General features: G+C 43.8%; 1 long non-coding RNA gene across 1 annotated transcript; it reads left to right on the top strand.

Annotated features, from left to right (window-relative positions):
* The first annotated feature begins 4,966 nt into the window (after positions 1-4,966).
* On the top strand, positions 4,967-22,262 carry LOC121670723. Its single transcript, XR_006018231.1, has 2 exons — positions 4,967-14,504; positions 19,622-22,262. It is a non-coding gene; the product is annotated as an uncharacterized LOC121670723 (long non-coding RNA).
* The last annotated feature ends 573 nt before the right edge of the window (positions 22,263-22,835 follow it).

Genomic DNA, 22,835 nt, shown 5'->3' on the forward strand with positions numbered 1-22,835 from the left:
TAAAACATATACCTTGGAGCATTTACATATATCCTCAACTTTTGGGATGTCTTCATCTCGCTGATGTGTCTGAGGCCTGACACGAGTTGTTGGACGATGCTGCCTCAGTTCCTGGGAGCAGAACGTGGGTTTTTTGAAGTATGGAGGGTCTGGGCCATGGTGGGACTTTGAAGGTGGCTGCAAGCAGAAGATGGAGAGCCATCTGCTCTCCTTCTCCCCACTGGTTCAAAGAAACCCACCAAAGCTGTACTCTGAGCCAAGTGGTAATTGTACACTTTTGATTTACAGTTATCTGAGTGTTGAGGAAAAAAAATAGTTTCTTTTCAGCGCCGTCTTGTCAAAATGCCAAATGCCGCTTGTTTTTGACATTTTTCAGCTTCTGTTAAATAATAGTCTTGCTTCTGTCACAGCTAATGTTGACTTGAAGGCAGTTGTGCATTTCTCAACTCAAATGCTAAGCAGACAGGCTTCCGTCTTGACAAATATTTTTCTGGGCTTGCCCAAGGCAAGTAAAAATGAGCTTCTAGTTAATCGTTTGTTTTAAAATTCAAATTGGTGAAATAGGCAATTAAAAAAATGACAATTTTCATCAAAATTTGCAAACTAAATGTCTCTTTGCAGTCAGAGTGGGTTCAAGAAACTGCAATAGATAATTGCTATTTGAAATCAGTGAAGTATCCAGCATTTTAGGGCCATGAGGATTGTGGCTGTTCTGCCTTAGTAAACCTTGATTGATTTGGTAAATAAGCATTTCAACTTCTCTCTTTAAAATAAATAAGCAATTTTATTGCTTTATTGCTTACCCCTGTACGGGAGGTAAACAAGCTCTCGAGCAGCAACGCTGTAATATCATGAGCCCAAGTGCCATCTGTCACCGAGAATTCTGTCCCTTTATGCACAATAGCTACTTATGGCATTAGGTCCATTGTAGGTTAATTGATTAGCAGAGATCCTCCTTTCAGTTGTTCCTGCTTTTCTTCTCTAAAGGACCGTATCTCTCATCTCCATTTCCTTTTCTCTCTCCCGTATTAGCATACTAATCACACTGAACTCCCACTGCTAAAAAACTCTATCCATTTCATACTGGGGGAGGGGAGGAGGAATAAGCCAGCTTTTCCTGGGAGATTTGCGGGTGCTGTTTTTTATGAGGGTTGGAAGGGGGGGAAGAGAAAAGAAGAGGTGGTGGCAGAGGCGAATAATGCACCGCACGGGCTCTCGTGTGCCAGTGAAAGCTGAGCCTATGGCTGCATAAATATTGAACACATTTGAGAAGCACTATTAAAATAAATATCAAAGACAGCATTGCTCACACATCTGTTTCTCCTCAGATTTTGCCACAGCACTCTACATTTGTTTTCTCTCCAGCTGTTAACACCTGTCTTTCTGTCAGTGGTAATAATGCAGTTTTAGGTGGGCTACGGAGCTGACAGAGACATGAAAGAATTCTCTATTTTTGATGTAAGAAATTCCTTTTTCAAGATTAAAAAGGGCTCCATGAACAAAGATATATCCTTGTGCTAATCCTTCAGAGCAGTTTATGGGGGGTTTGTTGTTGTTTTAGGGTGGCTTTTTATCAAACTACGCGGAGTGGGGCTTGTATTGCACAGCTGAGCTTGAACTAGATGAGACATCCTACAGTGGGCAGCTACTGCTTGCCTTTGTAGTTCTCATTTTATTGCTGACATATATTCAGAAGGTTCTGTGTGTATGGTACTCCTCTCTCCATGTGATGCTTGTTATCTAACCTCATCAAAAGTGTATGCTGTGCATTGATTGCTAGCAGAGAACGCACATCCAGCCGTGATGTCTTCTTTATTTACCCCTCAAATGAGCACACTGTGCACAAGGCTGCCTTCTCAGGCAGTGCCTTATGCCTTTGCTGTAGCCATCAGCAGAAGGATCATAGGAAATGCTCAGCTCTCTTGGCACTGAAGATGATGAGACATCCTCAAATCATGTAAACTGAGAGTGCCCATTTACTGTGCTGTTTACCTAATGCAGAAGAAAAAGCTATTTATTCCTTTTGGCCTATAGAAACACATCCTGAGATTTAGGGCAAAAGCATTGATGAACCACAGCAGAAATAGCCCAGGTAAGGCACAAGATCAAGGTTGTTGAGCCCATGTTTAGTCCTCCTGCAAGGACGTCCATAGGTGAAGAAGTTCCCACCCACTGTGGGCCTGTGCATTTCCATTCTTAAGCCCTACCTGTGAGTCCCAAGGAGGAAAATGTGGGTGAACTTTGCAGGTCTTTCAGCACAGGTTGTTTCTGCTGCCTGGGTGAAGCCAAGCTGTCAGTCAGACAGGGTTTGTCAAGAAATGCCGGGGTGTGGCTGGTGTGGCAGGTCAATGTCCCCAAGTTTGGGTTGTCTTTGAGTAGTAGGTACGGTTTGGTCAGACACTTCAAAACAACAGTAAATTCTCCTTCTGAAGGTACTACATAATTTATGGGCACGTTTTCTTTCATTAATGAATGAAATGGGTCCATTTTCAAAAATATGAACTTGCATCAAAATTTGCCAGCAGAGAACCAAAACTGACCATACAGCACAAACAGCCCTCAAGGTCAGAAATTACCATCTGGGTTATCTGTAGGAGGACATGGAAGTATGAACCACGTCATGGCCAGCCTGGCCCTGTCAGCCACCAGAGCTTCATGGCATCAGTCACACAGGCAGCTCAGGGCACACAGGCTCCCCAGGAGAGCATTCCTGGGAAGATCCTGGTCCGTGAGCTCTAATGGTTAACGCAGAGGGGCTGCAGCGTTAGAGGCTGCCCTTGGCACGGCGGCTGTGCTTCCCCGCCGCGGTTCCTTGTGCAATGCCTGTTTGTTCAGGCTTCATGCAGGGATGAAACATTTGACCCATTGTGCGGGAGCGGGCGCAGGGGAGGAATTTCCCGAAGCGCTCTGTGCTGGCTGCGCTCTTCTGCCATTAAAGCAGCGAGGGGGTCGGGGGGCTCATTGTTTTCCAACGGGAGAGGATTTGGGCCAAGGCTGAACGTTTCAAAAAAGTCCCACCCCAAAGATCTGCAATAATAGAAAATTGAACCCAACTGTAACTCCAGAAAAGGCAGATGATGTTATAGCATGAGGCACTCCTTCATGTTTTCAGTTTGCCGTGGGGGCTGCATGTGCTTTGGGGAAAGTTTCTTACATGTTTAGTGCGTGCTGGAATAGTTTCTACTGCCTGGGGAAAAATTCTGAGGTGCCAAAATCCACTGTCACCCTCAAGTCACCTCTCCTATTTTTTAAGTGCTGTTAGTGCTGTTGGGTATCCACACTGTATTGGAGCTCCTGGTATCTCTCAGAAACTCAAATATTGTGCAAATTACAACCAGGATGTTCAGGGAGCAGAATGTCCCTCTCTTAGCAGATGGCAGCAGCCCACAATGTCCTGTAATCGAAGCATAAAATATTACTACTTTTGCGTGCTGTGTTTGGGAAAACATGCCAAAGAGTACTTAGGTTTCATAGGCTCAGAAAAGTTTCTTCAGTAGGAAATAAGTTGTTTGGGGGGCTTGGCTTTGGGAGGCTTTTTTTTTGTTGTTGTTGTTATTACCAAATAGATCTGTCTTCAATCTGCAAGTGCAGCGGGTTTCTGAATATGACATTGTCACAGAGGTAGCCTGGAAAAGGCTGTGCTTCACTACAGCAGAGCCTGAGAGTTTCAAAGGTCCTATAAACCTGTTTGGGCTGACTGATTTGGCATTGCTTTAGAAGCCTTTGCCATGGGAAAGTTGTAGGGTCTGGCTGCTCTTGGGACAGGCGCCTCGAGGAGGAGAGTTGGGCTGATGTGACTTTAGCTGAGCACGGTTCCGCTGGGCAAAGCTCCCAGATGATAAATGGTGCTGTACACGGAGCGTGCAGAAAAGAGCATCCTTCCTCCTGGAGACAAATTACTTTCTAGCTTCTGCAGGCTGCATGGTTGTGATTTTTCTCCCCGATGTAATCTGTGTTGGGTGTAATGTTACATAATGTGCGATTAAAGACCAGTGATGACTAAGAAGGTAAGTGATCAAATATTTTACCTGAGACACATACACACATCATTTATCTCACTTTTCTCACAGAAGAAATTAAACCAGTTTCCTTAGCTGTTAGTCCAAGCAAATGAAAGCCTGAATTTGATTAAGCATTGATCCTTCTGCCTCACTTTCTCCAGGAAATGTTATTCAGATTTTGGGATAACATCAGTCCTTTGAATGGCTCTCATCAAGTCCCAGTCCATATGGTTTCTTTTGTGGAGCAAAGAAGTCAAATCACTTTGGTTATTCTAGAGATTGTAATGTCACAGCAAGGAAGTTCTCATACTTGTTACAGAGCCCTGCTCTGCCAAAATATTCTCCTATCCCAGAAAAGAAAACTTCTGGTTTCTGCCATGGTAGCACAGATAATTTTACCCAAATCATGGCTCTGTTACACTTCCATTCTTCGGAATATGTAAGTCCCAAACAGGCTGCCAATATGAATGATGAGCCATTACAGCTGATGAAGCAAGAAAAGCATCAGGATGGATGCATTGAATGAGAGAAAACAAAGCCTTTGGTGCAAAAAATCTTCAGTATAAAATGGCTGCACATCTGCATGGGCAGAGATGAGGATACTCCAGTCTCATGTCCTGATCCCTGACCTCTCCTGGTACTACTCAACTGTTCTTTGAGTTATTTGGGAAAGTAAATTGGCATGACATTAACTTATTTCAACATCAGCACCTAAATCTGAAGAGCTTCTCCTCGGTGGGATGTTCCTAGGGTGGGCCGTATATCCTGAAGTTGCCAAAGTCTTTGTAACAGTAGCCTCAAATCCAGCAATTTTCCAACAGAATCACTGCAGCACATCTGCCATTCCAGCTTCTCCATAGTCCTCGGCTGTGCAGCAGCTTCTTCACACAGATGAGGAGAAACCCGAGCCAAGCAGTGGGGAACTTAACAGGAGCATCACATCTGATATGTTCTCTTTTTTTATGTGCAATGAATTACACATTTCCAGCCACATTCAGAGCATTCAGTTTGCCCATCACAAAAGCCACCAGCACAGCTGGCAAGTGTCCCCCTGCCTCGTTTGATGAGAAGGGCTGTAAATAACCCTGTAGCCAAATTCTGGGTGAACAGCGTGGGTGTAAGGCACTGCAATCCTGCTGCAAACCCCGCTGTGCCAAGGAGGGAGCCCCACATGGAACAGGACAGGACTTTTAATGTCTATGCAGTAACAAATGGATTAGAGATTGAGGCAGGTTGTGGGTGCAGAATAGGAATTGAAAAGTTTCCAAAATTTGGGGGTATTTGTATTAGTTTGAGCTTTCAAAACTTTCCAAAATATTAATGTCCAGATTTTTTTGGACTTCTCTGACATATACCAGAGGAGGGTGTGTGATGAAATATTTTTTCCAGGCTTTGAAACATGTCCCCTCACACAACTGTCCTCTGTCTTTTCCTTTCACAACGCTGGCATTGGGATCGTGGCGTGCCGGTGGTGTTTGTGAGCAGGCAGCCCTCAGGTGACAGAGGTGCTCAGCCCCTGTGTTTTTGCTCTGCTGAAGTTTCCTTCTGTTTGGGCTGAAATATGAAGTGTTAAAAACTGCCATTTCCCTCCTTCCAGTTGCATTCCTGAGGGAAATTTTGGATGGCAGCCAAACCCAATAGAAGGCAGGAACCCTGTAGCAGAGCCGTGCAGCGGAGGCAGCGGGAACAGCCCGTGCTGGGAACGCCTGCGGCTGCCAGGGAATCACGGTGCTGGCTGGCCACAGGGAGAGGAGCAGTAGCACCATTTCCTCTGCCCTCGTCACCCACTTCTGTGCCTCATTCTTTTTTCTCTCTCTCATCCAGAGTCAAATCACAGGATTACAGCTCTCAGGGTCTTAGGGAGAAGGAATCAACACTCCTAGCCTTGTGCTAGGGAATGGCAGGAAAAGGCGGCCAGAGGGAGCAGAAGACAGGAAAAATGTGTCCTCCCCACCTTGACTGCAGGCATCTGGAGCACAGATCCACTCTCCCTCTGCACATCTCCTTGCTTCCACTAGAAAACATGACCCAATGGTAGCACACTCTGCTTCAGGGCTGAAATGCTCATGAAAGGGAGGAGCACTGTTCCACTTACTTATACCAACAATTTATGTTGTGGAGTGAGGGAGAAGGGAAACTTAATAAAAATATGCATATAGAAAGATCAGGAAGCAAAAAGTAGCAGTGGTGGAAGACTGGAATGCATGGGCCCGAGTGTTCAGAGCCAAAGGTACACATAAAAATACACTTCAGTGATCAGGCCTTTGACAACCTTGAACTGTGTGTTAAACAAAAACCAGAAAAGGTCACAGAGACATTAATGAAAAGGTATTAGTCAAACAGACATCCTTGTGTGGATGTGGCAGAGCCCGCAGGGTGTCAGCTCAGACAAGCACCATCCGTCCCTCCTGCAACGGAGGCTGAGTCTCACTCCCTCTTTTGAGGGTCTGTAGGTACCAAAGGTGCTTTGGGGCAAACGAGGGCTCTGAGCTGTGAGCAGGGCCCATGTCCAGCTCCGGCTCTGGAAGGCTGCAGCAGGGCAGCCTCATGCTGTATGAATGAGTGGAGGGGAGCTCGGGCAGGTTTCAGTCACCTTGGAGGGCATTCAGCTGCTGTAGCTCACCTGCCTCACACTCCAGGGGCCAGCCCTGCGCTCCACTCCAGATGTGGGGTCTCACGCAGGCCATCCTCCTCCCTCCCTGCCAGCCCCACACCAATGTCCCAGCTCCCCAGAGAATCCCACCTGGCACTAGAGACTTATGTTTCAGCTGCTGGTCTTTGCCCTTTGGGCTTTAATTCCTCCACATACACATTGGCAAACTCTGCCTCATTCCAAGAGCTTCTGGGAGGGGCAATTCAGGCACAGAGGGGAAAGGCAGAAAGGCTTTATGGTCTCAAGTGCAAATTACCACTCTTAAGAGAAACAACATGCCCAGATTCTGAGGTAAGTGGCTGTTTTGCTAATCAGAAAATGCCAGTAATGGGTCTGGATGTAATTGTGCTCCATTGGTACTATCTGGAATAACATGGAACGTTATAACCTGGAAGGATGTTGCTAGGGCTGTGCCAGAAGGAATCTTAGTACAGATGTGGATGACATTTAATTGAAATATTTTAGGGGCAAAAATCATGCTGCTATTTTCTTTCTCATCTGTGTTTTAATAGAGCCATTTCTCCCTGGAAGCTGGCCACAAGTTCTGTGTCCTGAAGCCACTCTGAGCCAGATTCTGCTTGAGGCACACGTGAGATGCCATGAAAAACCTGCCCGAGCCACTGTGCTGGATGATATGGAGGCACAACACTCCTTTCAGAAGCAGTGCTGAGGAAATCTTCTTGGAGAGATTTCTCCTTTTTTTCCATATGGGATTGTTTTCACTGTACCATCTCCAAGAAAGCTCTGCTCTGGCTTTGTTTGGCTCTGCCATTCCTCAAATATGCAATACATCTCCTGCCTCAGTGTGTTTTGTTCACAAAATGGGCAGTTTCCTTTGTTTTTCTGCCAGAAGTATCTGGGTCTGATGAACAGGGATGAGATTTTCAATGCTGGGCACTTGAATGCTGCAGAGCCAGTGCTTGAGATCTCAGAGGCAGCAAGTTGTGACCTGTCCATGGGGAAAATCCCTTCAACACAGGATGCTCCATCAAAAGGAGAGGGCATGTGTTTCTTGACAGAAGAAAAACACATCTGGCTGACACCTTTCAATAGGGTATCAAACCTGAAATGGGCTGGGAGCAAAGAATGAACTTTTGAGGACTTTCAAACTTAAAAAAAAAAATAATAATGCAGGCAATGCATTACATGTTTTTATGGCAAGTGTCTGCAGCCTGGGCTCTTTCAAGAAGTTCAGGTTTCTTCCTCAGACTGCATGCTAAAAAGCCATGACTATAGAATTTAAGCCACTTTTATCTCATCAATGCAGTGTGTTATTTTATGCATCTGAATTAGTCCAAGATAACAATAAGCCTAGGTTTTACTATAGCTTGTCATAATAACACGTGCAATTTTAAACAAGTTTATTTCTTTTAAAAAATGCATCTAATTTAAATGAATTATATGTACAATCCAGCTGCAGCTACAGTTCCAGCCGCTGTGGAATCCAACTGATTTCTAAAGCAAGGAAGCCCTAGAGATTAGGTTTTTTCATCACTAATAAATTTCAGCTTATTTTCAGTCCAAATGTGTTTAGCTTGAGCTTGCAGCTACCAGATCCTACTGTACCTCAGCCTGTTGGCTTAAAGAGCCCTCTGCTGTCAGAATTTCCTCCCCTGATATTATGTGTAGGTGGTAACAAAACTGCTGCTGAATCTTCATTTTGCTGAATTTTCGTTTCACTGAGTTACATAGGCTGATCTTTGCACTACAAAGCAGGTTTTTCCAAATGCTGGAAATCATTTCCTGGGCTCTTTCTTGGAGTCAGTTTCAGGCTGCCCGTGTGTCTTTGCTGTCTTTGGCAGGCAGGGAGCCCTGGCTCCTGTCTGGGATGACACAGGAGGAGGAGGATGGTGGTGGTGGGACAGCAGCTCTGGCACTGCTTGACTTCACCAGAGGTAAAAAAGGACAGGTTGATAATATGTGAGCCTTGCCATTTCTTCAAGTGTTATTTCTATTTACATAGTTACCATTTGTGCATTATGTCAAAAGAAGAGGCTGAAAAACTTTCAGCTGTGACAATTTCCTTGCAGCCTAAAATTTCCCAATCTCTCCTTCTTTGTGTGAGCCCAAAGCACTGTCCAGCAGGACTGCAGCTAATGAAACCTTTTTATTTGAAAACTAGTGGTGAAGGAAAAAAGGTATTCTGAAGCATCAGGCATCTTTTCAGATTAAAACCTCTGTTCTCCTTTTAACAGAGGGATGGAAATTGGTGACGTGAATTCATGGCATGTGTTTCCTATCATATAATCACTGGGAGAAATATAAAATAAATGAAGGAGAAGTCATTAGAAAACAGTTCTGGAGCTCTTTTCATACCTCCTTCAGTAATTACACATGGAAACAACTCGCACCTAGTATATAATTTGTCAAGCAATCAGATGCTTAGCTTTAATCCCCATCTGGCTTTGGGGACTGCTATGAGGCTGAAGCTTGATCTCGGGATTTGAGGTGTAACCTCCTCAGGTGTATGGGAGGGACATGCCTGTATTAAGAGGGATCTCAGCTCCAGTGGTCTGAAATCAGCTCCCCTAAATACAGGAAAGGCAAATTCCCCAGAAAAGTGCTCTGTGCCCCACACATGCCCTGTGGGTGATGTGGGGTGTGCAGATTGTATAGAATGAACTTAGAAAGAGTTGAGAGTAGTTTTATCCTGTGTGTAACATCCACCAGTCAGGCTTCCCATTGTGCTTGTAGGAATCATTGCCTTCCAAACCTGCTAGTTCAGCCTCTGGCACAGAGCCGTGCATCACCACTACCAGGTGTTCACCTAACACAGGCACCTGAGCTGTCCAGGTAAAAGCTATAATTCATCTCACCTGGGGGGCCTAAATCAAACTGGAATGACACCAGCAAACTCCAAAGATTAGAAAATGCTGGGACCCAGCTAAAAGCTCAATAATTTCTAGAAGAATTTCTTTCTATAGTTTTTCTTTTTTTTTTAACACCCGAGAAACTTTTGAATTTGTGTTAGGGTTAGCCAAGGCATATCTGAACTGTAAAACTTTAATATTTTCATGTCAAAAATGATTTTTCTAAAGTTAACTTTCCCCATACTTTGACTTATCAGTTTCAGTTGTGGTGGTGTGCATTTCAGTTGAAGTTTTATTACATTATGTTGGCAGTACATTATGTTTTTTACACATGGATTTGATTGAGAAATGAAACTGGAATAAGAATGAGGTAGCAGCAGCATCTGCTGGGAGACGCAGCTAGTGCTGGTGTCAATCAATCTGATTGATTAAATATGGTGGCACACATTTTATTAAAACAAAATGCTCTCCCTGAAGAAGACTATTATGCCAATATAATACACAGCTTTCCTAAAGAACATTACAAAAGAGGTGGTCTGTTTGTGACATACAATGCTTGTAAATAACTGGAAAGAACTGAAGAGTTCAAATTACATTGGGCTGCTCATGGAAACAGCTATTTTATTGTTTTGGCATGTGGTAGCTGGTATTGTTGCATTGGCAAGATCAGCAGCACTGATGGAAGTTGAATTATCGTGTGGGACCACAAAGGGTTTTATGCGCTCGCTGACGTTATTGAACAGGTCCGAGGCTTTAAAGTGCGCGGTGGCTTGAGACCAGGGCTGGAGACAGAGGCACTGCCTGCCCAGCCCACACCTCCAGCAAGCTGGAATTCATTTCCAGGCATCCTCCTGGCTCCCTCATTGCAAGGATGGGTGTTCACGGTGCCAGCCTGACAAGAGAACTCCTCTGGGAATGGACAGACACCGAAGGCACGATTCCTGCCCTTCCAGGTGCAGACATCTCCACCTTGCCTTCCTCTCCCAGGAGCAAATGGGACCTGCAGTCCCTCCGCCCTGAAATACAGCTGGTGGCAAAAGAAACCATTTTGTGGCGTCTTCTCTGCTGTCCCCAGAGGAAGGTCAAGAGAAACAATGACTCATATTCCTTGAGATGTGCTTGGAGACTGTAGTGGTGGAGAATTTAGGACACAATAAATCCTTGCAGTGTTTGCCATCCACCTAAAATTATGGCTTCTGCTGGGTATTTCAAAGAGTCCAGTAGTTTTCCACTAGTTTCACTTGGGCTGAGGTTTTACCCACCTCCACTTATATTCTCCACATTAAGATGAATTATGAAAATTCTTAACCAATGTCAATATTTTACTCACTTTCCTCCAAATGTAGACATTCATAATGTAACATAGCTGTCTGCTTGCCACATTCATCCTCACTAAATGTATCCAAATAACATTTGTTTCAGTAAATAATATAAATATAAACAAACATCTGTACCACAGAAGAGTGCTACATCCCACTCCTCGTGAGTGTGATGACCCTGGGATCAAACAAGTGTGGTTGTACACAGCACTGCAGGAACAGAAATATGTGTAACAACATAGGGGAGAAATGTAGAAAACATCAGGTTTTGGTTCATTCACTTTTCATTTTTATTACTGGGGTTTCTCGTGGTACCTCCTATGCATCAGCTCTTCTAGCTAGAGTGCAATTCCTTGTCCTCGTGGTAACTCCTGTGGATCTCCTCATCAAGTTTCAGAGTGATTCCTCATCCTGTTTTATTCCATTAGGAAGAAGCGGCCTGCTCTCTGTGCCCTGATGTCCAGATACCGTCAAAGCCATAAGCTGCTCCCCAAGCACTGGCTGCCCTTTGGCCATCTCATTCAGGGAAATACTTTAGTGGGTGCTAGATTTAAAACCAAGCTCAGCAGAGAATCTCAGCATATTTAACATGATGACTTCAAAACAACCTGAGTACAGATGGCTTAGACAATATCTGTGTTGAATTTTTAATGGCAGATTCAGAACTATTTTTAAGATCCCACTGTTATTTCTCCTGAGAGATCTTTTCTTAGCAATCTAAGTAGAAAATAATAATGAGGGAAAAAAACCCTTGCTAGGCAACCTCTTCAATATGCAGATGGTTTCTACAGTGACACTTCTGCTCAGGCTAATCTTTCAGGATTGAGATATTTTCAGAAACATCCATTTGTGGGTTTTGGGTTTTTTTTACTCGCAAAGACACAGCTTTGTATACAAATCTTTTCTCCATCCCCACCCACTTACTTGGTGGTTTTGAGGCTCGCTAACAACTTTTTGCATGAACAGACATTGCTGTCGTACTTTGCAGACCTCAGGAATGTAGCTAATGATGGTGTTTGTACTTCTGCCTTCAGCATTCATTTCATCATGGAGCTCATTGGTTTTTCTTAGAGGTTCACTACCACCTGCATTGCAAACTTATCCCAGTGCAAAATTGCCCTGAAGAGCATCAGGGCTCTGATCTTACCATTTTACAGTGGGAAATGGTGTATTTTCAAATATCCTCTCAAAAAGAGTCACTGACGTCATTCTGAGCACATCAGTCTTTCGCAGGTGACTCTCCCATTTTTTCCTCTAAGTTTGTCTCCTTTCATCCCCATTAATGTCCTGTACTCCCCACCTTTGCAGGAGCTTCTCCATTTAGTTTCCTTGCTGCTTGGATGCCCCTGGGCTGGGAGACTTTCTGGTTTGTGGTACTTATATTGTCATCCTGATGGAGAAACCCAAAGGCAACATAATCTCTGGATTTATGGTTAATGTGCAAAGACAGGACAGTGATGTGGGCTTGGGGGAAAAGCCTCAGGTTTGCTGTACAAGCAGAGGAGAGGATGGTCACTTCAGTCTTCAGTAAGCATCTGAATTAAAGCAAATGCAGTGACACCACCCCTTTTGATATTCCCTGACAGTGCAGAAACGAAGATTGACATAAGAATTTGATTTCATGCTAAAATGCCAGACTGCACAGCAGTTCAAGAGTGCTGAGTATCCTGTGCAGGTGTAACTTGCAGCAAGCCCCAGGAGCAGTCTGGGCAAAAGAAATCACTTCAGCCATAATGGTTAAATAGCTGAGAAACATGCATCAATTTTTAAGTAGCATAGAGTGAAATGTAACAGCTCCTAAAACATTCAAGAGCAGCCTAAACATTGCTGAAGGAGTGAAAATAACATGAGACATTATCAAGCCTTTTCTTTAAATCTTCATGAATCTGCCAGTTTTACTACCAGAGGTTCATAGTTACAACTGTTAACCCAAAATGCTTGTTAATAACTGAAGTGCATAATAAGACTTTGATCCATATTTTGACACATCTGCAAATGCTGGAATGGAAAGACTGGAATGCTGCTGGGTATGATTACCCCTAAGAGAAATATTTTTAGAGTGGCTCTATGAGATTTTGATCTCCTGATAGCTATTGAAAGCTAATAACATATGTAAAAATATAACTGAAATGCAGTGCTTATACTTTCACACAGGACAAGGCACTGATCTGTGTTTGGTAAAGTAGGTAACATTTGCTCTGGGGATCCTGACCAGAGACACAGCATCAAACTGGGACCTACTGACTTCTGCACAGTCAGGATTTTGCATATTATGACCTGGATAAAACCAACGTTAAGTGTAAACATTTATAAGACTTAAGCCATTGAGTGCTTGATAGCCACCACATCTCAAGTGCTTTTGCTGGGCACAATGGATACCAGCTTCTCTTTTTCCTTCTTAGGACTCAAAACCTATTTCTTGATAAGGAAAATGCCCTTGAACAATGCAGTAGGAGGGAAGACCAGCTGGAGCTCTGCTTTGTGGTTAGTTATATTTTGGAATCCTAAGCAGCTGTTTGCCCATGTCTATATTCATTAGACAGGGCTTTAAAGCAAAAAGTACACCATTCATTATTGTTACCACAGCACAGACCTCCACAGCCAGCCCTATCAAATAATGCAAACCCAGTGAACAAACAACCAACATAATTTACTGTCAGCTTCCATAAAAACCCAGAAAAAAACTCCACAGTCCAAAATATCATGGGTGGTTTTAACAACATTGTCCACAGTGCATGAAATGCAATATTTTGGGAGTAGTAATTGCCATATTTAAACCTCAGAAAGCTGCAGATTTATATTTGTTCGGTTTCCCCTTAAGCTGGATAATAAATCTGTACAGCCTCTTCTGGGCTTTTTTTTTGTGTGTCTCTTTTTTTTTTTGTAAGAAAGACTTCTGAGATTATAATATCTGGCTATATCAGGTTTGGGTTTTTTGGGTTTTGTTTTGCTTTTTAGAAATCAAGGGAAAGATTTTAACTGCTGGGTTGTTCTATATGGAGCAAATTCTGCCCTTAGACATCCCATATGTACTGAAGATAGCACCACAGATACATATGCAGAAACCAGCAGTCAATTTTGACTCAGAAGATAATACACCAACTGTGTATTAAGTTTAATGTAGATTAATGTGAGTTGCTTTCCTTTGCATGTATGTACACAGGTACAAATAATTAAGATTAATTCCACTGGATATAATGGCCTTCACTGTGCACGGTGCCATAAAATTCTTCTTTAATAGCTGTTAATTGGATGTATTTACTTTGATGGTGAAGTCCTGATTAGTCTTGTTACCCTGCAACCCCTTCCCCCTCCCTTTGATCACTTTTGTGCTTAAGAAAAGATTTATAATAAGGGAATCACAGCTATGCAGTTTATTAGCAAAAAAATCAATACCTGTATCTGTTTACACGTATTAGAGGTTCAGCCAAAGAGGGGTACTCTGCATAATATTTGAGGAGTAAAGATGATGCATATTTTCATTTTTGATTCTTTTCCCCATGCAATGTCTTTACTGGTAATAACTCAGATTTCTTACTCGATTTCTTTTTTTTAATCTCTTTTCTTTCTTTTGCTTCTGCACTGAACCTGAGGAATTTCTCAGTGGTAACAAGAGGACCTCAGTACCTTCAGCAAGTTCCAGCTCCAGGACATCAGGTGGATGGCTGAATTTAGGAACTGCTTCCATACAGTGATTCCATGTGTTTTTTTCTGGAAAACAGTCAGTAATTATTTTGGAATTTCTTTTCTCTGAAACACAGTAATTCTAAGCATAAGGGACAGGGCTTTCCATGTGTGCAAATCAGAATATCTCCACTGAAATCTAGGCGGATATTTGATTTGTGCTGAAGTTCTCGCCTTAGTTTTTTAACTAGCTTGTTTTTAACAATGATACTTTGCATTTGTTATCTCCCAGGAGCACAGCTGTCTTTATGCAATTAGTAAGTCACGAAGGAAGAAGTTAAAGGTACAGCCACAGCCAAGATCCGTGTCTCAGAGTACAGCGTGTTCCTGGGCACAGCTCCCCCACACTCACCCTTGCTCCAGTGTGTGTGGAACCATGGGCAGTTTTCCTGGGACATAGCCCATGTGTAGCCAGGGCAATATTTTCTGCCTGGAGCCATTTTATGTACCTGAGTCCAGCCACCCAGGAGCTGTGACAAAGCCAGGCCTGGCCCCTCCTGTGCCCTTCCATCTTCACTATGGATTTCTGCTCCAGTGACTCAGCCTTACTGACACAAATCATCTGTACCATTTTATCACTAATATACTGGTTCCTTTACTAGAATGAGCATAAACTCATCAGCTTAGCATATTTCCTTCTCCTGGTCATCTCACTGAAGAGAACAGGGCTCTTCCGCTCTCCTCCTGCCCCTTTCCATCTGCCCAGAGCCACTCAACACTGTTGGGACACAGCCACACACTTTGAGGTGGTTTCTACTCTAACAAATATGTTCTCCCTCCAGGAACACTTGAATTATCTGTGGGGTCTAGTCTACTGCCAGGAAAGCTTTGGTGGGACCTTGTCCAGCTGAGGACGGGCTTCTGCCTTCCTCCTCCTCCTCTGCCCTGTGTTTAGTGAGTCAGTGCACTCCAGCAGCCAAATGGGATTCCTAAAAATGAATGGGTTATAAATGACCAACCTGATTAAAAATTACAGCATCAAGCACTCCATGGAGGACAAGCTAGCACTGCTACTTGCATGAATCACTGCTATTTATGTCCTTTAATTAGGAAAATTGCAGCACAATGCAGGTTTTAGAAGATGTCTTCTGAGAGATCCTCAGGGCTCTCTCTCATTTTATCTCTGCATCCAAGCCTGCTGCTTATATATTATTTGGATCTCTTACTGCAGCCAAGGGAAGTCCAGACAGGGCCAATTCCTAAAGTGTTTAAATCTGAGAAGCCCCATCATGATGCCCAATTATAGCATTGTCTGAGGATCTGATTGAACGATTTGGAGACTGAAAGAGCAGATCTTTTACGAGATTAATAATCTACGGAACATTAATATGTAATTCTCTCGCCTCCTCCAAAAAGGAAGAAGTCTGCATAATAATGACAATTATAAGAAAAGTTAAAAAAAATTAAAAAAAAGAAGGCCATTTATTTGGAACCACTTAAAAATGCTTTGCAATTATACATTTATTATCAGTATAAAATGAACAATTCAGAAAAAGGTGGGTGCATATCAGCAGAAGCAATTAAGAAAGGTGTTTATTTTATTGAGAACTCACCACTTCTATTTCAGGAATAGAGCCCTATCACTGAGTTTGCAGTTGTTTTATTCATGCTTTTAATTACAGCCCATTTCCAAACTTGGCTGTATCTGCCCTAGGCAAGGCTGTATTTCCAAGCACTTCTGCCTCAAGTCCCCTCTGGCAAGGGAAGGGTTAAAACCAATATTTGTAGATAAAGAGGTAAACATATTTACATTCAGTTTTTCACACTTTATGCATATGTCATGCAGTGAATAGTTTTAGAGGTATGTTTGTACTATCTCTCCAGAATTTTTACAGTCTGCAGGACACAAAATCTCTATAAAGTGACTTATTGAAATAGAAGCAGATTGGTAAAACCGTTTCTCTCTTATGAACTGTGAAGAATGATCCTCTAAATGAAATCAGGAAGGAACTGGACAGAATCTTGTTTAATGGTGTGACAAAATGAATCACAACTATTCCAAGCATCCATCACTGCTAAAAGGGGACCACAAATGATCTGTGAACTACTATATATTGATTACTCATGTACTACAAGTGTCGGATTTAATGTTCACACACCATGGAAAGGCGGCAGGGACAGATGGTGCCTTAACTCTTCTTTGATAGATTTTAATGGTGAAATATTGATTTCTATCTGGCCAAGGCCTGTTGTTAGGGGCCAAAGTCATTTGTTGGGTATAGCTGGACACCCAGTCTGCTAAGGGTAATCAATCATTTTTGGCAAGGCAGGTGAAATTCTGAAGAGAAGCACCTTGGGTTCCCAAACTGTATCGAGATGAGGCTGAGACCAACATTTGCGCATGCACGCCCCCTCCTCCCCCCACACGTGCATACAAAAAGCCTCCATGAACTTGTGCTTGTAAAGAATTATTAATGATAAGACATGTTTACTGAGGAGAGTCACAGCGAATCACAGCTGACATGAAATAGTCTGGGAGCCTCAGAGAGAAAATGAGCTTCTCGCTAAAAGGGACTATATTTTATTTAAACATCCGTCTAGGGCTGAAAACTCAGGTAATCTGTTGTGTTACAAGCCACTGGCTGTTCTTGCCATCCAGAGAGATAACAGTGAGGAGCTAATAGGAACACATCAATCACAATCAGGCTGCAATTCCACCGGTGTCTCCTCTTCCCAGCTCCTTTTTAAGCTCCTTAATAACGATGATAACATAGTTCTGGGCTTGTGAGAGGGTTTCTTCCCTTTGAGGGTCATATTCATAAAGCGAATGGCTTGCAAAGTCAGCATCTCACTCCTACGGAAGGGGGGGGTTGAGCACAGGGAAGGGGTCTGCAGGTGGGAGGGGTAGGGGGGCAGGAGGGGGTGGATTTCCCCCGGCAATAAATCCGTGGATGCCCCTCTTTCCCCTGACAGACTTCCCAGGAGATGATTCCTGTTCAGAAGCAGGCAGGAAAGGGTAGGCTCTGCCCAGATGTGCCCCAGATGTGGGAACCAGTTGAGGTTGATTTTTCGTTTAGATTATCTTGCTTACCTAATGATTTTTGCTTCACTGCTCAGCTCGATTGTGTTCACTAGGACGGCAGGCTATTAAAATGTCAAGGCGCATTGAATTGTTGTTATCAAGGAAAGAGACCTTTCCAATCAGCCCGTGTTCCCCAGGTTGTATAAAGGCAAAGAAGGGATTGGAGGAGGAAGGAGACCTTCCTCATCCTGGGGAGGGGGGAGAGGTGCAGCGGGGGGTGTTGAGTGTGTTTCTGTGTGTAGATGCAGATGTGTGAGTGTGCCTGCTGCAGTACAGGTGGTAATTAAAATGCCATCTTTTATAACAGGTATCAGACACTTCTCTAATTCATATTTACAGGGAGAGATGAAACTTCTCCCCATTGTGCTTTTCACCACAATCCTTATAAAGAAAATACTGGGAGGAGGAAAGTTGTGTGGTTGAATCACTGGCCACGCATACTAAGGAGCTGCTGGGCTGGGCTGAAGGAGAAAAACAAAGGCAAATGCCTTCCTCATGTCTGCACCTGCCTTAAGGCTTGATAAGAAAATAAGTTCACTGACCTACTGGGAAAAACACTGGAGATTGTCCGGTATCACAATATTGAACAACTGGTGACAGGATGATACAAACCCGGCACATTTGGAGACACAAAAATCCCCTACCTCTCGTCACCACCACCACCTTGTTCATATAATTGCAGAACAGTTTATTACACAGAGGCACATCAGATATTGCCACAGATTGATTTTTTTCTTTCTTCTCTTGTAAACTATACCGTACATCATATTGGTTGGGAAAAAATATATTCTTTGGATTTACTTCTCTTTGTTTAAATCATCTCACAAATATTTTGGTTTTCACCTGTCATTTCTCTTTCATTTTCATTTAAAAAGATGGCTTTGTTTTTGCTTGTGTACGGTTTTGTAGAATAATGACATCTATCTCGTCCTCCATGCATCAAGCATCATTGATTGCCCCAAACATCATTGTCACTACTGGGTGTTCATCTTCACACTTGCCACTGGCAGGTCCCTCATCTACTTTCTGTCTCACACATGCCCCTCTGCACAGCTGCACACTCACTCACAACAGGCATACCTACTTTCTCATTTTGCCTAACACTCATTCCTCCTGGCCTGCTTTGGCTCTGCATCTCCTCCTCACAGGCCCTCATTTCTCTCCCTCCAACCTCATACTGCTGTACAAGTCCACGAGCACAAATCGCTCAATTCTGCGGTGAACTTCAGCTTGGTCTGCATTAAAAAGCCAGGAGAAACCAAATTCTTCCATTTTTTCCCACATTGTCTACAATGACTCATGAAAGTTACTCTCAAAATACTTGATTCCTTGACATATTCAGGCACAGGGAGCAGAGAACACTGAAGGGACTACAGGAGTCTTTGCTAGTCCTGCAGTGGTAGTGGAAAAGGGGCACACAACCCTCCTTTCCCACCATGCTGTTGCTCCAGTTGGCCTTAATTGTTGCCCTGCCTTACATATCCACTCTCATGTCTGTCTTGGGGCTTGTCTCCACGGAAAAATTATTGCACATGAGGCTGGGATGTGAATTAATAGCACATCCCTGCAGGGAACATTGCAGATACAGTGAGGACTTGTGTGCACAAGGACATTACTGTGGAGGCAGCCAAGGTGTAAATCTCCCATGTCGTGGCACCAGCTCCCCCAAACACGCTGCCAGTGTCTGCATGGCCCCCCAGGCCCTGCTGGGCTCCACATACCCAGTGCCCACATGCACTCACGGCACGTGGACTTTTCAAACAAGAAGAGCCTGGGCATATTTGCTGATGTGCATCAACCTATGCCTGTGCTCCTGACAAACCTTGATGTATTTATTCCTGCAAGTTGCTTGAGAGGTGAGAAAGTGGCATTATTCTTTAGAGCCGGGAAACTGAGGTGTGAAGGCTCATGAAATGCCCAAGGCCTTCAGATGCTGGGATCCAAAGTGACTGCCCTGAGGACATAATAAAGTGGGTAGCTGACAGTAGAAATTGCCACCCAGTCCCTGAATGATATACCCTGGGTATTAGTAGTCTAGTTATTAGACCAGCTTTCTTTTCTCCTATTAATGTTTTTTCTTGTCTCTTCACTGCTCCTTTCAATATCCAGCAGTTTCCATGTTTTTCTTGCAGACCAAAGCTTCCTCAAGGAGCTGGTTTTGGCTCAACCACCTCCAGCCCAGCCAGAGAAGAAGTGAGGCTCCTCCACTCGCTTACCAAGTCAAACAGAGTGGGCTTCGTTGTGCCCCAGGTGTGGGACTCACTCATGGCACCACATGAGTCTTCAGCCTGACTCTGCTCCCAGCCGTGATGAGTCACCAACCTGTGGAGGAAGAGGGAAAGGATTCTATTCAACATTTTTAAGACTCTGAAGTGGTGCTGGACAAGTTTATTAGGTAATGAAAAGTGTGTGATGCTGCTTAGCCTACAGGAGAAAAGTGCTAGCGCTGGTAGGAAGCTCACAATCAGTTGGATTAAAAAATACGAGTCCAAACAACATATTCAGGAAATTGTCACAGGCTGGAGTATTCTAGTTGGAGGACATAGATGGACGCAGAATGACAAAGGAAAGTAAGGAGAGCAGCACAACTGAGGCCAAGTGACCTGGAAATGGTCCAGGCCTATGAAGCCTTGTCATAGATACAGATCTAGGCAAGGATGCAAGTTGGATGTCCGTCACAGTGCCTCACAACAGGAAGAGTTGCAGCTTTTCTTTTATTCTCAGTTTGTATGCTGATCCTAATGCCACAGTGTGCCCTTCTAGGGCTAGCTGGACTAAAAGACTTTTTTTCCCCTCTGAGGCACAAAGGCTTCTCTTTTTATGGCAGGATGAAATGGATGGTGACAGAGACGGGATGAGCTCACAGTATCTTTTGATGAAATGTTGCAGCTGGACTTACCTGCTACCTAAGCCCCCCAATCTTTCCAATGCAGCAACGATTTGCTGCTCCTGCTGCTCCCACTGCTCCCACTGCTCCCCTATCTCTCAGTCCACAAACTTCAGAGCCTTTGCAAAACCTTCAAGAGGATCTAAGTTTCAGCACCAAAAATCTTATTTCAGACATCTAAGACCTTCTTCTGCATCTGGCCCTTTGTGCAAGGAAAAAACCCTAGTAGAGGCTATTACATTTAAATGTAAGTTGAGTGGGACCAGGAGAATTGCTCCCTGAACTGTGCCAAAACCCCTGTGAAGAAGTTAAGGCTGGTATATATATCAATCACACCAGCATAAAAACACATCAAGGGGGGATAATTGTCCCCCAAGCAAGCCTTATATTTCACAGAAAACTCAGCTGAAGTTGCTCAGTTAAAATAGGCCCAAAGAGAAAGACACTGGAAAGTTCCTGATGATTTCTTGGGATATCATAAAATAACCTTATAATTATGATTAAAGCTTTATTTTCTTTGGCTTCAGAACTTACCTTCTTCCCTGGCTGTGTCTCTTGGCTCCTCCAGTGACTTCTATGGAGCAGTGGAGCAGTCTGGGTTTGGAGAGGGTCAGTCAAACACCAAGCCAACATGCCTGGCCATGGGGCACGCTCTCCATTTGAATTCATCCCTGTCTTTGTGGACTTGCAGAATCGTACAATAAATCCCTGGGCTGACACCATCAAAGACATGACAGAGAGGGCAGAAACATGCAAGGCACATTGAAATAACCAGCCAAACTGTTTTTGGGGCAGATGTGACCCAAAGTAAGCCCTGCTGTGTTCAAGGCCGGGCAGCAGTTGCCTCAGCCTCCAGGCAAATTCATTCCTGAGGCAGTGACCAATGACAGCCACAGAGCTGCTGCCAGATGTGCCAGAGATGTCCTCTCCTGGCAGGTTCTGGTTCTAAGACACAGCACACAGAGGAAACCCAATGTCAGCCAGGGCAGAGCATGTATGACAGGGTGAGAGTAAAGGTGAGTAGTCTCTGCTGGCTGCCAGCCCCCTGCTCCAGCCAGCCTTGACTCTATGGTTCAAGGGTCCCTGCAAACATTCCCAATCCATACTCTCTATCTTCCTCAGTGTGTCAAGGGGAAAATACCCTGGGGACCTTCTCAAACAGTCAAAACTGTTATAGCTCTGGACTCCTCAAAGGAAACACTGGAAGGAAGGCCGAGACACAACCAAGATGTCCTTTTTTTTTTTTTTTTGGCGTACCACAGATTTATTTGCTTGCAAAGGAGCTGTGCAGGGCAGGGGAGCAGCGGGCATGGCTGTTGTTTGCAGTGGAGCACCTTGAAGAAACTAAACTAGCACTCAAAGCTGAATAATTGGTGCAGCAGGAGGCTGTGCCCATGCTAATAGTTTTTGCTGAGATGAAGCTTATTAACATGTGCACTGGTGCATCTGTATTGCCTTTGGGACTCAAACTCAGCATGGTTCTCTGCTGTGCTGCATAGAGGTTTTACCTTCCTCTGACCTTGCTCAGGCTCCTTTGTCCTGTTCTGCTGTGCTCTGAGTTAACCTTTTATCTGCCTGGCTTTTTAGCCTATATTTTAAATCCAGGATAACTTTTTCAAGTGTCTTCTACACTAAAGGTTTTAGTTGTGCTGAAAGTATTTTGAGTTCCATTGTTATGATGCTTTTGGTTTGAGGAAAGTTTGTTGTGATAATCAGCCCATCTCTCAACTGAAATTTTAAGCTATTACAAGTAATAAAAAATCTCACTCTGTGCTTGCCTTACTGTTGTAGTTTGGGGCAAGAGGTGTGCATTTACTCCACCTGAGTTCCCAGACTGAATCCCTGTTTGAGAGAGAGAAAATAAAAATTAAACTGTTTTTATAATATCCAGACTATGCCCTTATTTCATCTATTAGAGGAACAGAAATGTAACTTTTGGGGACTAATAGGAAATAGGCTGGAAGAGAAAATGTGGTGTCTCCATCTGATCTCTGCTGTGAAGTGCAAAGCAAACCAAACCTCTGGCTTTTGATTAACTGCTGCTGGCACAGTTTAGGTGGCGTATGCCAGGGTGTTACCTCTTGTCATTGATTAATACCATACCTAAGTCCACGTAAGGTATGTGACACACCTAGCTTATCACTGTGCAAAACAGCCACCTTGCTTCACCAACAACTTCTCTGACATAGTTCAGGCTAAAACCCTGCCAAGGCTTCCCCCACCTTACAGACCATCCAACCAGAGCAAGAACAAGCCCCAGAAAACACAGGTTTCAGTAGTGTTTTGCTAACAGTACCAACCATCCAAATCTGCATGTTCCATCTTGAAATGCCCTCTGCTTACCTGTAGTTAGGTTGTCCCAGCCCAAGACCTCTTTTCAACAATGTTGCGCACCAAAACTGAACACCTGCTTATTAAGCAGGTGTGTTTTGGCCCCAGACAGATTTAAGACAGCATCT

Source organism: Corvus kubaryi, unplaced genomic scaffold (genome assembly GCF_017639235.1).
Source record: "Corvus kubaryi isolate FWS band 111438036 unplaced genomic scaffold, C.kubaryi_AGA036_p1.0 37396, whole genome shotgun sequence".
Classification (NCBI taxonomy): Eukaryota; Metazoa; Chordata; class Aves; order Passeriformes; family Corvidae; genus Corvus; species Corvus kubaryi.